Below are 14,738 nucleotides of genomic sequence, written 5' to 3' on the forward strand. Positions count from 1 at the left end.
GCTTCATCACGAATGACTCAAACAAACTCAAACACTTTGAATATAGACTCGATAGCAAGTTTATAATGCCAAAAAACACAGGGTCTTTACAAATAAACTTCGAAATGTAAAAGAAAACAATAAATAGAGGCAATCATCCTAGAAACATACATTAACTCACATCCACAAATACATCTAACACTTAAACATAATGTAGACATGCTTATAACCCACCAATAATGTAAATGCAATTCAATACATCAATAGAATTTGGAATTTCATAACAACTTGGCTCAGACACCAATTGAAGGAACTCTTAAATAAGAGAACCATTAAGTGGAAGCAAGATCGTTCCAAACCCATTGTGAAAGAATAAAGCATTTACAAACATACAACTACATTTATGCATCATGGAGTAAATTATAGTATTCTTTCAATTAAAAACAAAGGGAATCGAATGACATACCTTTGACGAAATCTTCTTCAAGTATTCCCTCGATCAACACCAGTTACTCGTCCACGTAAACTCGATCCAATGCACGAATGCAACAAACAACTAGTGAATTCCACGAACTGTCTGATTCTCGACCCTAATCGAGTAAGACTTGATCCTCGAATAGAAACGCTCGACACTACCACTCGGTTGCCTTGGTATTTTCGGTGTGAGAATCTAGGAGGTGTAGGCTCTATGTAGATTTGGTAGAGGGAAGGAGGATGTATACAATCGAGTAAGTAGGAGATTGAGAACATCTATCATATAGAGTTGGATACTCGATTGTCTAGCAAACGAGAAGCTATCGTCTAGTAGCGAGAAGCTTGGTTGTTTACTCTCTCAAAGGCTATCCTGTAGCTTTTCTTTTGACCCGATCATATTTCTTGTGATGTTGAAAAAATGAAACCTTTTCACTTTTATTCATTAGTTATTAGAACTAATAGTAACTTCCCACTCATGCCGTTAAAGGAGAAAATAAAATAACTACCAACAATTATCTAATAATTGTTTTACTATAAATAAATATAATAACTAATTTATCATATTATATTTATAACCTATAGTTTTAATATCACATCATATGTAATATTTAAACTATAGTTTTTTCTCCTTTATGACATTTAATATAAACAATATTTATATTAATTCCTCAAATTAATTTATATAATACATCAAATCAATTATATCACATATAATTGAACTAATTTCATTATATCATATATAATCAAATTCACTCTTGTTAATTTTAACACTTAATGATTGCATTTCATCATTTATAGACATGCGTTTCATCATTGAAATCATAATTGGCAAAGAAAAATAATGCGGTAACTTACTAAATTAATCAATGTTTAATGATTGCGTTGACTAAAGAGGATGCGATGATAAAATTATCAAAGTTAAAATGAGATGCGAGAGTGCACAATTTGGAATAAACAAAGTCAATGAAAGATACAACCCCCAAATTTGCTCTGTCGCCCGCATTATTTGTGATCGCATTCTTCTTTGCGACAAGTCGATTTCTTCGATTGCGGTGGCTGTCCGAGCCTATCGCGTCTTTTCGTTATCGTGTAGGTCCCCCGCAATCGTTCACCATGATTGTTGCAAAAAAACATCAAGAGGGTCAAATAAAAGATAGAGTTAATTTTTTTTTTTAGAGATGCAAAGGAGTAAAAGGATATAGAAATGATAATGGATATAAAGAGGTAGAATTAAGTTCATGAATTGAAGGTTTCAAAGGATACTTCACAAAAATTGCGTCCCTAATGAATTTGAATCGCATGATTGTGCAGGGACTACCCACTTTTTTTTCAGTCAGAATTCCTCAGGTACAAGGAGGTGTTCTCGCGATGCAAGTCTTCTCCGTGATATATTTTGACTCTTTGCCCGTTGACTTTGAATGCGTTGGTCCCGTCTTCATTGGATAACTCAACCGCTCCATGCGGGAATACCTCTCTGATTATGAAAGGACCAGACCATCGTGATTTTAACTTGCCAGGAAAGAGTCATAGCCGAGAATTGTACAATATGACCTTTTGTCGACTTGGAGATTCTTCTCGCATAGTTGTTTTTCATTCCAACACTTTGCGCGCTCCTTGTAGATTTTGGCATTCTCATATGCGTGAGTTCTCCATTCATCAAGCTCGACCAACTGAAGTTTCCTTGCTTCCCCTGCAGCCTTTAAGTCAAAATTAAGCTTTTTCACTACCCACATTGCTTTATGCTCCAACTCAAATGGTAAATGACATGCCTTTCCGAACACCAGCGCATACAGGGACATGCCTATAGGTGTCTTATAGGCGGTCCTGTATGCCCACAAGGCATCGTCCAGCTTCATTGCCCAATCTTTGCGTGAAGGTTTTACCACCTTCTCTAATATCAGCTTGATTCCTCCGTTGGACACTTCAACTTGACGATTTGTTTGTGGATGGTATGGGTGGCCACCTTTATGAAGGATTTATACTTGAGCAGTAGTTGTTGATGATGTGATTAACAAAGTGAGAGCCTTCATCACTTATTATGGCATGTGGAGTGCCAAAACGTGTGAAAATATTCTCCTCAAGAACTTGGAGACTACTGCCGCATCACTTGCGACGCATGATACCGCTTCTACTCATTTGGAAACGTAGTCGACGACTAATAGAATGTATTTGTGACCATTTGATGGTGGAAATGGTCCATGAAGTCTATGCCCCAGACATCGAATAGTTCCAATTCTAAGATGATGTTCATGGGCATCACATGCTTCCATGAAATGTTTCCCATGTGTTGGCACTGGTCGCATTTCATTGCATAGTCTCTTGAGTCAGTGAATAAAGTTTGGCCAAATATATCCACTTGTAACACCTTTGCTGCTGTGCATTGGCCTCCAAGTGTCCTCACATGGTAGTCAATGGCATTGTGATAGTATACGCTGATGAGCAACATCTGGTATGCATAGGCGCAAATCTGGTCTGATCCCCTCTTATAAAGATTTGGCTCATCCCAATAATACGACGTCCACATACCATGGTAACTCTTCAATTTTAAACAGCTTCTAATGGGAAGTGTTTGTTCACCTCTGACTGGTTGAGCGATCGACTTCTGGATTTTCTAATCTTGTAAATGGTTCGCCCACCTAGTTCCCCGTCCTTTGCAATCAATGATTCCAGTTGAATCTTGGGGAGGAGAATCCATTGATTCAATCTCGGCAAGCTTTGCATCTTTCTTTGTCATTAAATACTTAATTGTCGATGTGTTAGTGGAACGATTACTTTGGATCCAGCAAGTAAGCTCTGAATTTCTAGCGCAAAGATCACCGCAAGCATCTCTTTTCTGTGGTAGTGTAATTTGTTTGAGCAAGGTTCAAGGTTCTACTCACATATGCGATGGGGTGTAGCGTTTTTTTCTTCTTTACGCCAGCACCGCCCCCATCACATAACCGCTTGCATCGCACATTAGTTCAAAGAGTTGTGTCCAATCCGGTGTGATCAACACAAGTGCGGTTATTAATGCGTTCTTTAGTATCTTGAATGCATTGAGGCATTGGTCATCAATGCATTGAGGCATTGGTCATCAAAGTCAAACGTTTTTTCTACCTCCAACAATGCACTCAATGGTTGCATAATCTTTGAAAAGTCTTTCACAAAGCGTCGATAAAAGCCTGCATGGCTTAAGAAGCTCTTGACAACTTTCACGTTTGTTGGAGGTGGAAGCTTTTCAGTTGCCTTAATCTTTGCCTTATCCACCTCCAACTCGTCCTTGGAGACTTTTTGTCCGAGCATAATACCTTTCTTCACCATGAAGTGGAATTTTTCTCAGTTCAGCACCAGGTTCATCTCTTCACACCTCCTTAGTATCTTCTCTAGATGATTAAGACAGACTTCGTAAGTTTGCCCATACACCGAGAAGTCGTCTATTAAAATTTCTACAGAATCTTCAAGATACTCAGAAAAGATGGGCATCATACACCTCTGGAATGTGCTCGGTGCATTGCATAGGCCGAACGACATGCGTCGAAATGCAAATGTTCCGTAGAGGTAGGTGAATGTGGTTTTCTCTTGATCTTCAGGTGCAATCATGATTTAGTTGTAGCCGGAATATCCATGCAAGAAGCAGTAGTAATCATTTCTTGCGAGACGGTCTAGCATTTGGTCGATAAAAGGAAAAGGGAAATGTTCCTTCTTTGTTGCCGCATTCAGTTTGCGATAGTCCATGTAGATCCGCCAGCTAGTGACGGTCCTCATTGGTATTAGTTCATTATTTGCATTTGGGACTACCGTCATCCCTCCTTTCTTTTGCACACATTGCACGGGGCTGACCCATGTGCTATCGGCGATTGGATAGATAATCCCTACATCCAACAATTTGATTATTTCCTTCTTCACAACCTCCTTCATCGCAGGGTTGAGTCTGTATTGATGTTCGATCGATTCTTTCTTATTATCCTCGAGATATATCCTGTGCATGCAATATGTGAGGCTGATTCCTCTAATGTCTGCTAGCATCCAACCAATTGCTTTTATGTACTTTTTCAGGATGCTCAGCAGCACATTTTCTTGATCTTCTTGAGTGTAGAGGAAATTATTACTGGTAGCGTTTCATTCTACCCCAAAAAAGTATACTTCAGGTGATTTGGCAAGGTTTTCAGCTCTACTGTCCGTGGTTGTTCAAAGGATGGTTTCAGTGTTTTTCTTTCTTCATTCATCATCAGCTTCTCTTCTTTGGTTGTTGTTTCTTTGATCGCATTACAGGTTACTATGGATGCGGTCAGACCCTCTTTTTCATCTTCATCTTCAGATTTTTCTTCTTCATATAAACTGGGTTCATCATCGAATTCAGTGAGGTCTTCTTCTTCCTGATATTTCATGGCTCTGATAATATCAAACCTGATCTTCTGTCCATTCACGTTCAGTGTGATCTCTCCCTTGTACACATCAATCTGAGCGTGACCAGTGGATAAAAAGGGTCGTTCCAGAATGATGGGTACATCCTTGTCTACTTCATAATCAAGGATGATGAAGTCTGTCGGTAAGATAAATTTGTCAATCGTGACCAGAACATCCTTCACCTTCCCTTCTGGATGCACAAGGGACTTGTCAGCTAGCTGAAGAGTCATAGTCGTGGGCACCAGCTGCCCCACATTTAGCTGCTTAAAAATTGAAAGGGGCATTAAGTTGATGCTGGCCCCGAGATCGTAAAGCGCCTGACCAATGTATAACCCGCCGATTGAGCAGGGTATTGTGAAACTTTTAGGGTCATGCATTTTCGGTGGAATAATAGTTTTTGCTCTTTGTATTAACGCCACCGTTGTGAACTTACCATTGCTTCTTTTCTTCGTCACCATGTCCTTCAGAAACTTCGCATACTTTGGCATTTTTTCAATCGCTTCAGTGAAAGGAATGTTGATATGCAACTGTTTCATCATATACATGAAGCATTGATACTGCACTTCATCATTTTTCTTCTTTTTAAGTCTCTGGGGGAATGGTGGCAGCTTTATTTTCACGGTTTTTGGCTCTATCGGCTTCGAGGTGGACGCAATTTCTGGTTCCATCGTCTCCTGTTCTTCTGGTTCTTCTTGAGTCAATGGGATCTGTGGTTCCATCGCAATTGAAACAGTCCTACTCAGCTTCTTATTCTTCTCCGCCACTGTCTTTCCACTTCGCAAAGTCACAACTTGACATTGCTCCTTTTCGGTACTCCCTGTGTTGTGTGGGAGTTCAGTAGAACTCGACAATGCCCCTTGTGGTCTACTTTTGAGTTCGCCCGCAATTTTCCTATCTAAATTTCAAGATTGCGGATAGATGTTGCTTGATTCTGGAGCACTGTTTCATTCTTTTCAATATACTGCTTTAGTAAGCTCTCCAGAGATGATGATTACGGTGCCTATGAACTAGTTGCTTGATTTTGCATTTGACCGATTGTTCGGGGGAAAAATCCTTGTGGCCCTTCTTTTTGCGGCATTGGCTGAAAATTTTTTTGTTGATTTTTCCACGCGAAGTTAGGGTGGTTTCTCCATCAAGGGTTGTAAGTATTGGAAAAAGGATTATTCTTCATGAAATAAACAGACTGTGGGTTCCTCGGACACTCTTCCATTGGATGGCCTTCACCGAAAGTGGCACAACTTGCGCTCGTTTGATCGATTACGTTGACCTACCCCCTATGTGTTTCTGGGTTGCTCATTGTGATTCCTTGTATTAAATTGATCATCGTAGTCATTTGGTTTTGTAAAGATGCGATGGCCCCATTATTTGCATCACTATCTTTAATTCTCAGTCGTTGATTGCTTTCTCTTCAGTCTTCATGGTTCTTTGAAATGCGATCAAGTATATTCTTAGCCTTGTCGTATGTCTTGTCAAGCAGACCTCCAACTGCTGCCGCATTGGCCATCTGCGATGCAAGGTTCAAATCGTGGTAGAAAATTTCCATCTGTAGACAATCTGATAAGCCATTGTGCGGGCAATCTCGCACCAGTCGCTTAAACCTCGCCCAGGCGTCATTGAGCGATTTGTCGATATCTTGTTCAAAATTGGTAATCAACTTCCGCCTTCTGGCGTTTTCTGTTGGGAGGAAGTACTTCTTCATGAACTTTTCCATTACCTTTTCCCATGATGTAATCTCCCCTGGTTCGAGAGAATAAGCCTATTTTCGTGCTTGGTCACACAACGAAAATGGGAACAGCGTTAGTCGAACCTCCTTAGCAGAGATGTTTGGGAACACAAAAGTATTGTAGATTTCAATAAAACTCCAGAGGTGGGCGTGTGGGTCCTTGCCACGCCTACTGCCAAACTGTCTGACAGTTTGAATCATTGTAGCATCATCGATTTACCTCGATCCGTCCAGAGCTGGCCTCATGATTCCTGGTGAGAAATCATACAGGTAGGGAGACGCATAGTCCCGCATGGGCCTATTGCGGTCGTTCGCCAAGAGGATGGGGTTTGTCATGATATTATTTGCATTTGGTGCTCTGTCTTCTGGTTGCTCCACCATGTTGGGATCTTTCTCTTATTGTCCTTCGCTCATACGATGCCTGCTTCTTCCCTTACTAAAAGAAAGGCAGTGCACAAAGATGGAAAGCTGTAAAGAAAATAAAAAAGTTACCGTTAGCATAATTTGTACTGCTGTAGTCCTCGAAAACGGTGCCAAAAACTTGGTGTGTTTTGAATATGATGAAATAAAGGTGTATATTGTGATGGTGGTGTATGCGTTGTGCTTGCAAGTTTTCCTAGCAAAATTCAAGTATAAATCCTACTAGTTGCCTGGTAAACCCACGGTCGAACACAGGGACTATGGAGACAGTATGCTACGGTGATTTTAGATTACTTTGCGTTAACAAATAAAACAATGAGTTGGTTGGTATGTTTGTTTTAGGTATAGATTCTATGCGGTAGAATTGAGGAAAGAGTTAATAACAACGAAAGTTACAATGAGTATGCGGGGGAATGGGTTGAGAAGGGAATTAGCTAACACTTTTTAAGATTGCGTTCACGTTATGCGATCATGCTACATACATACAACAACAAGTCACCTCTCAATGTAAATGCTATCGCTCCTAGTTTTAGGACCCATGCGATGTATATGATGATGTCTATAGGACTTATGTCTAAGCTTCTACTCTTGTCTATGCGATGATGAATGACACACACATACACAAAGCGACCGCATACTACCATAACCTATTTCTAGGGTGCAGGCGATGCATGTTAGCAAACATAACTTATCTCTAAGTCTCTATCTCTTGCTTATACGGTTCTAATCTCGCTTTCTCAAGTCTAGATTCTAACCTAGCTCTCTCAAGTCTAGGTTCTTTCTTTAGACTCTCTCTCTCGTAGCTCTAAAGGGGTGATGGACGCATACATAAGACAAAATGATCGCATAAAATGAAGATCTTAGGTCATGATAGCTAAATACTTCTCAACCCATTCGGAAGTTTAGTTAGTCATGCGTAAAGTAAAAAGAGTGAACAGAAGTAGAGATGCAAGTTCCATTCTACAAATGAAATCATAATATAGAACGACAATGGAAAATAAAGATAGGGAGCCTGGTAGCAATTTCTTGCTTCCTTAGGCGTTTACACTGCGTTTTTCTCTACTCTGCCCACAAGAATTTCTTTCTTTCGCAAGAGTCGGCCCTCTCTCCGTTCTCAACGCTTCCCGGCACTCTCTCAAGCTTACTATAATGATAAAATTTGATGATGTGTTGTGCTTATGAGCTGTGATTTATGATATTACGATACTACGTTCTAAATGTATGCGATGATAATGATATGCGTTCATAGTATGTGTTCATGTAGTGCGCGTGTCACAAGTTTTCTTACGCTGGAACCAAGTATAATTCCAACGCAAGTTTCTTAGAGTGATATGAGGTCGAACACGTGGATTTTTGTGATTAATGCGATACTAATGCGGTATATGTGACCGGTTACACATAAAGAATAATGAATTTGGTTTGCAGAAATGTAAAATGTGGTAAAGAGTAAATTGCGGTAAAGAATAAAATACGATAGTAAATAAATGAATAAACTATTAATATACAGGTTGAGGACTGGCTGTGAAGATGTGCAAAAGTGTCTGGTGAATGTGGTGGCAAGTATTGTGAAATGAATCAGAAAGAGAATGGGTTGAGGCAAAGGACATTGCAAGTTCGTCAATCTCGTTGAGGACGCAACTAAGGTTCCACTTTCCCTTGGCTTACACCTTTCAGTGATCGGCCGCGTTCCCATATGTCTATGGTGAAACAGGGATGAACATGATGAAAGCAAGGTTGTTTCCATCTCTGGGAATACTTCTCGCTTTAGTTAATGCATTCTTCCAACCTTCTTTCGATAGGTAGAATAACATCTTCACTTCTACTCTCATAGGTGAAGATGCCGTCGAGCATGCTTTAGCTAAACTTAGCCGATTTCCTTAACAAGGATTAACTCACTCGCTTAATCCTTTCCCTTACCCTGGGGATTAGTTACACATGATGGAGAAAATGGATGATGAATGTATGGAAAAGAATAGAGAAATGACGATGAATACGATAATGCTATTCAAATCTAAGGATAAGCATTTGTTACAGATAGTGAATGAAGGATTAAAGATGAACACAGTAGATGAATGGAAAATAAGAATAAATATGGAAAGAGTGTCAATGTCTTGACACAGATCTCGATTGGAGACGATGTGCTTGCCGTGTATGGTAGAAATGGAGTGGAAAGCTTCCCTTTTAGGCTTGAATTCCAGGTAGAAGTGACCTTTCGCACATAAATTCTTCTTCGGGAATGGAAATAATTGCTTGCTCAGAGACTTACCTTTTGGTCTTGTCTCGTCTGTCTCCCGAATTTTCTCTAAATTGTCTCTTCAGACCAGCCTTCTTTTCATTGAATTTGAGGAAGCCATTTATAGACCTTGGCTCCTTCTGTATTAGTGGTCCTGCTTTGAAAATCTGATAATTCCTGCCATGGCTTAGTGGAAACGTCCGCTCTGCTCCACGATTGATTTGTTAGAATTGTACAACAGAAAAGTTGTACAATGTCAGAAGTCCATGCGTTGCAATTGCATTGTTCTTTTTCATTCTTGATTGATTGTCGCATGCAATATGGATGCGTTGTTCATTTTTTTCCTCGAGCGATTGTCGCATTCGGTGACCTGTTTTNCACGATTGATTTGTTAGAATTGTACAACAGAAAAGTTGTACACTGTCAGAAGTCCTTGCGAATGCGTTGCTCTTTACATCTTCGATCGATCGCTGTTTGCGGTGTAATTGTTTGATCTCTTATCGATTGCTGCATGCGGTGGAAATGCATTAGTCATTTGAGTCCATGATCGATCGTCGCATGCGTTGCAATTACGTTGTTCTTTTTCATTCTTGATTGATTGTCGCATGCAATATGGATGCGTTGTTCATTTTTTTCCTCGAGCGATTGTCGCATTCGGTGACCTGTTTTCCGCAAAACAAAGACTTGGACATTTCATTTTGCCTTTGCAATGGGGTTAGCGGGTGTGTTTACGACACTTTACAATTTTCGCGATTCTAAACCAATTTCTATACTGTCGACACAACTTTTCCTTCTTTTTGCCATATAATCTAAATAAAATGGTATAAATAACTTGTATTTCTATAAGTTATCACACTCCCAAATTTAGATATATGCTTGTCCTCAAGCATATCTTCGACTAAGGCAATTCAGCTCAAATCCTATCCTAACTTTGCGTCGATCGGCTACTCCGAATGCTCCATCTCTAAATAATTTCTCAACCTACAAGTTCCTTCTATCCTTTGACATGTCTTCGACATACTCTACTTTATTCTTATCTAAGATAAACCTCTACCCAAAGTTCCCTTCTAGTTTTGAGAAGAATGTTTTACCTCTTCTTGCAAAAACAATGAAGTGCGTCTTTTATGCGGTGGCCTAGTTTGTGTCATCATATAGAGAATGTTGATCATGGTTACACCCTTCATTTTGGCTTGCTCCCACGGGTGTCATGCGAGCATCCAACTTCGGTCGTGTACCAAACTCAACTTCAACTCTTGATCCTTAGCCAAGTTTTACTTTTGCTGGTCAGAGGAGTTGTCTCTTTTATCCTTATTTTCTCTCTGTTTTTTTTTTCTATTGCGTCGATCCTGGTAACCTACCTTCGTTTTGGCTTGCTTCCACGGGTGTCATGCGAACATCCAACTACGAGTAGGTTTCTTTCTTGACTTAACTCTTATCAGGTTGGGATTTTCTCTTGCGCTGACAATGGAGTTTTCTTTCTTTATTTTTTTTTTTGACAATGTTGAATGCATTTTCCTGATATTACCGCATCCGCTTGATCGCATCTGCTCAGACCTTTCCCACCCCCAAATTTAGAGATGCGCAAGGTCCTCATTGCGTTGTTTTGGACAAAAAAGACAAAACAGTTAGTCAAAATTTTGAAAAGAAGGTTTGAGTAGAGTCTTGTAATAGAGAAGGTAAAGTAGAGCTATTGCGATGAATTGCCTAAGTGTTAAGTAGAAAATGCAATGTATAAAGAAATTACTAAGGGTATGCATACTACTCAGCATGGTAGTGCAAATAAACAACGCAAAAGAAAAGACAAGAAGTACTGCAATAAATTGACAAAGGATGATAAAAATAAAGAGGCCAACGCATATGGAAAGAATGATTACTCAGTTGTATATAATTTGTCTAAGTACACAACGAATTATAAATATCGCAACACAAAATTGTAGCATGTACAAAAGAATATAGGGTATAGTTTTCTAAAAAAAAAAAAAATTTGAATGGCCGCAAAGAAAAAATGCAAAATTGTGGAGAATGTGGTACACCCCCAAATTTAGAGTTGCGGTGGGGGCTCTTGATGAGGAAGATGTTGTGGAGGAGCTCTTTGTGGCGCTTTTTGAAATTGCAGAGGTTGCTGTAGATGTGGAGGCACCATGGGACCATGTAGATATGTCGTTAAGAAATTGAAGTACTCATGGTTGCGCTCAGCCATCTGTCTTTGATTCAGGCGAATGGTAAAGATGTTATGTTGAATATTGACCATCACCTATCGCAACATTGTATTGCTGTCTCGCAACTCTGCGTTGCTCTCATATAACTCTGTTAATGCATGGTGGAAGAAGGTAAGCTGTTGAGACAAGAAGAACCGCATATCGGCTAAGGCAGCAGCAAGAGAGGCGGTGGTGGGTTGTGCCGTCGATGTTTCACCAGTATCGGTTTGAGGTTAAGTGGAAGAGCCTTCTCCCAAACCGTGTGGGTCATCAACATGCGATGATGGGGGTGAAAAGTAAGGTGCAGATGGATGGCGGGGGGACGCTACTGAAGATGCGGGGTTGGAGTCGGGGGCAAGGAGGAGGTTTGTGAATTGTTTGGAAAGAGAGGAAAAGGGGCTCATTTTGTGTGCTTGGTGGGCGAATGATTAAAGGTAAAGGGTCCAAGGGTAAATTGGTTTGCTTCTGCGCTGAATTTCCTTGGATGATTTATTTTCCTTTATCATTACAGCGTTGCTTCTTTAGTCTTGGCAGTTGCGGTACATTTAGATCAATGAGGGGCCTTTTTGTCGGAAGCTCGGGGCAATGTGGTGAATCCTTGAGAAGCATTCTCAGGATCTTCATGTGGATGACACCGTGAACTTCAGGCATGGGCTCTTCGTCAATGCCTTCGCCCACAGAGAGGCACAGGCTCGAAATTTTCCATGGGAAGAAGTATTGACCTCTCACACGGCCAACAAAACCTCGAATCTACTTCACAATGAGCTGGCCCACATCGATCGGAATACCGCGCACTATGCAGTATGCCGACCATAACTCTTCGGATCCCTTGAAATTGTTTAATCATGCGTTGTTGGGATGAGTCGCCGTTTCACCAAATATACCCAAAGTCTCGCTTCTGGCAGTAACCTGTTGGAGGCGAGGGTTCTTATGCTTGTTAATGACACTGATCACTTTGTGCCCGGTTGCGTTAATACCTTCAGCGCATCCTCCATATACTCTTCTTCAGGATCATCAATCAACTTGTTACCTGGTGCTTCCAGGAAAGTCTTCAACTGATAGAGCTCATTGATGTCCTTTGCACTGAATATCACTACCCTCCCTTCGATGATCACCGCATCTTCGGTGTCAAGGAGCTGGCCGTGATAGAAAGTCCTCACTACCGCAGGAATAATGATGGATTAACATTGTCATAAATTTTCCCACCCATGCTTCACCACAACACTGGTGATAATATCCGGTAGTGGCACCGATGCAAGGAAGAAGCACATTTCCATCCACAGATCATCATTTTCTTTCTTGGTTGCTAGGTGCCTCTTAGTCGACGCAAGCTCACTGCTTTCCATTTTAGCTTTGCCCTTTTCTTGAGCAGACGCAAGGCAAGATTTTTGTTTTTGTTTGCGTTCCCTCGCCTTGCGTTGCTCTTCTTTTTCCCTTTCCCATTCTTCCATTTCTTTTCTCTTTCTCTCTCTGATGTGCTGCACATTTGCTTTGCGGCGTCTTTTCTTCTCCTCCTTCTCCTTCTTTTCTGCTTCTTCTTCTTTTCTCATTTCTCTTTCAAATTGCTCTAAGGCGAGCACAATGCGCTGCTTTTCCTTGAGCCTTCTTTTTTCTTCTTTTTCCACCCTTGCGTTGTCACGGCGAACCGCTTCATCGTGAAGTTTTCTGGCCAAATCGCTTGCTGCGATGATTTGGTGTGCGCGTGACATCTTTTCTTTCTTCTCCTCTAATTCTTTTTTTCTTTTCTCCTCCTCCTTTTCTATGTGTTGAATGAAATTTGGGTCGCTTGTGGACCCTTGCAGTGCATTGTCCTTACGATGCTGCATGAGAGGGGTGATATCAGGGTCTTCTCTGTCTTCAGACGCAACTAATTTGGTATGCAGTGATGAAACTTTTAGTTGCGCTGATGCTTTAGCTTACGCTGACACCCTCTCTTCCACCCTTGCGGTGATTGATTCTCCGTCAAAATCTAAACTTTCCGCCCTCTTCCTTTTCTCCTCTTTCTTCTGGCGCTTCTCTTCTTGCCTGCATTGTTTTCTTTCACTTCTCTTCTTTTCTTTCTTCTTCTTTTTCAGTCGGGCGACTTCATCGTCTTCCGTCCATCTTTCTTTATTTTTTCTCTTCTCCATCTCTTCGGCCATCCCTGGCTGCTTCTTTGCCTCTACAACCTCCAAAATAGCCCTGATGGGTCCCTCATTGGAGTCTGCTGGGATAGTCTTCTTAGAATCCAAAACGACCAGGACCATTCTCCGCGAAGCCACTCCCAACTCCTCCTCTGATGGCAGGGGCTGGTTTGCTGCTCTTGCCTCCGGTAACACCCCCTCTCTTTCTAAATTGCTCAAAATACTCCCAAATACCTCCTTGTTGTCCCTTCACTTCAGTTCGCTTTCAGTCGAAGGTACTGGGAGTGCCACCTCAGGTCTAGTGGCAGAGGCACTCTCTGTGCTCGACCCCTCTCAGTTGGTGGGTTTTCCGTTGATTCTTAGGAAAGGCTTAGGCTAGGCGGTGAGGCGGCAACTAGCAACGAGGAAAGCCACCTCTTGTGCGGTGATGGGGGCTTGGGAAGGGGACCATGGTTGGGAAGAAAAGTGTGATGACTGTCCGACCATTTTTTCAGTGAAGTGAAAGAAGTTGGAAATTTCTTGGTCTTAGGAAGAAAATCGGAAGGGGATGGGTATGCAGAAAGAATTGCTGCTTAGGGTTTTTCTTTCGCGAAGAGATGCAAATGAGCTCCTCGGTTGAAGGAGGTGCGATTTATAGGTTGGGACTTGATGGGCCCAACGCAATCGCTGAGTGGCAGGCTTCGGTATTCCAAAAAGCCTGCCGCTGCGCCCCTCCCATTATGATTTAGCAAAAAGTACGTCCTTTCATCTACTAAGTCATAATTTCCTCAGAAGCTGAAGCTATTCAACTATCCTCTCCGCAAATATTTTATTTAATCGAACGAGCGCAATGTTAAGTGTTTAATGCAATGCATTCGTTGCCGCAAATTCATATTTGCGGAGGATGGGCACAACGTATGTATTAGCGCAACACACCCCTCAGCGCAACATATTTCTGGAGGATGGGCGCATGGTATTTCTACCAGCGCAACACAACCATCGACATGGTGCGTATTTGTGGAGGACGGGCACAGTGTACATACACGTGCAACTCATCCATCAACGCAATGCATTTTTGGAAGACGGGCACAAATTGTATCTATTAGCGCAAGATACACCCGCCGTTGCAATGCATACCGGATGTTATTTATGGTATCACCAACATCGCAACACTTATCCCAAAATCAAGTTGATAAGACGTTGCGGTGTTCATTTATAACATT

This window comes from Benincasa hispida, chromosome 12 (genome assembly GCF_009727055.1).
Source record: "Benincasa hispida cultivar B227 chromosome 12, ASM972705v1, whole genome shotgun sequence".
In the NCBI taxonomy this organism is placed as follows: domain Eukaryota; kingdom Viridiplantae; phylum Streptophyta; class Magnoliopsida; order Cucurbitales; family Cucurbitaceae; genus Benincasa; species Benincasa hispida.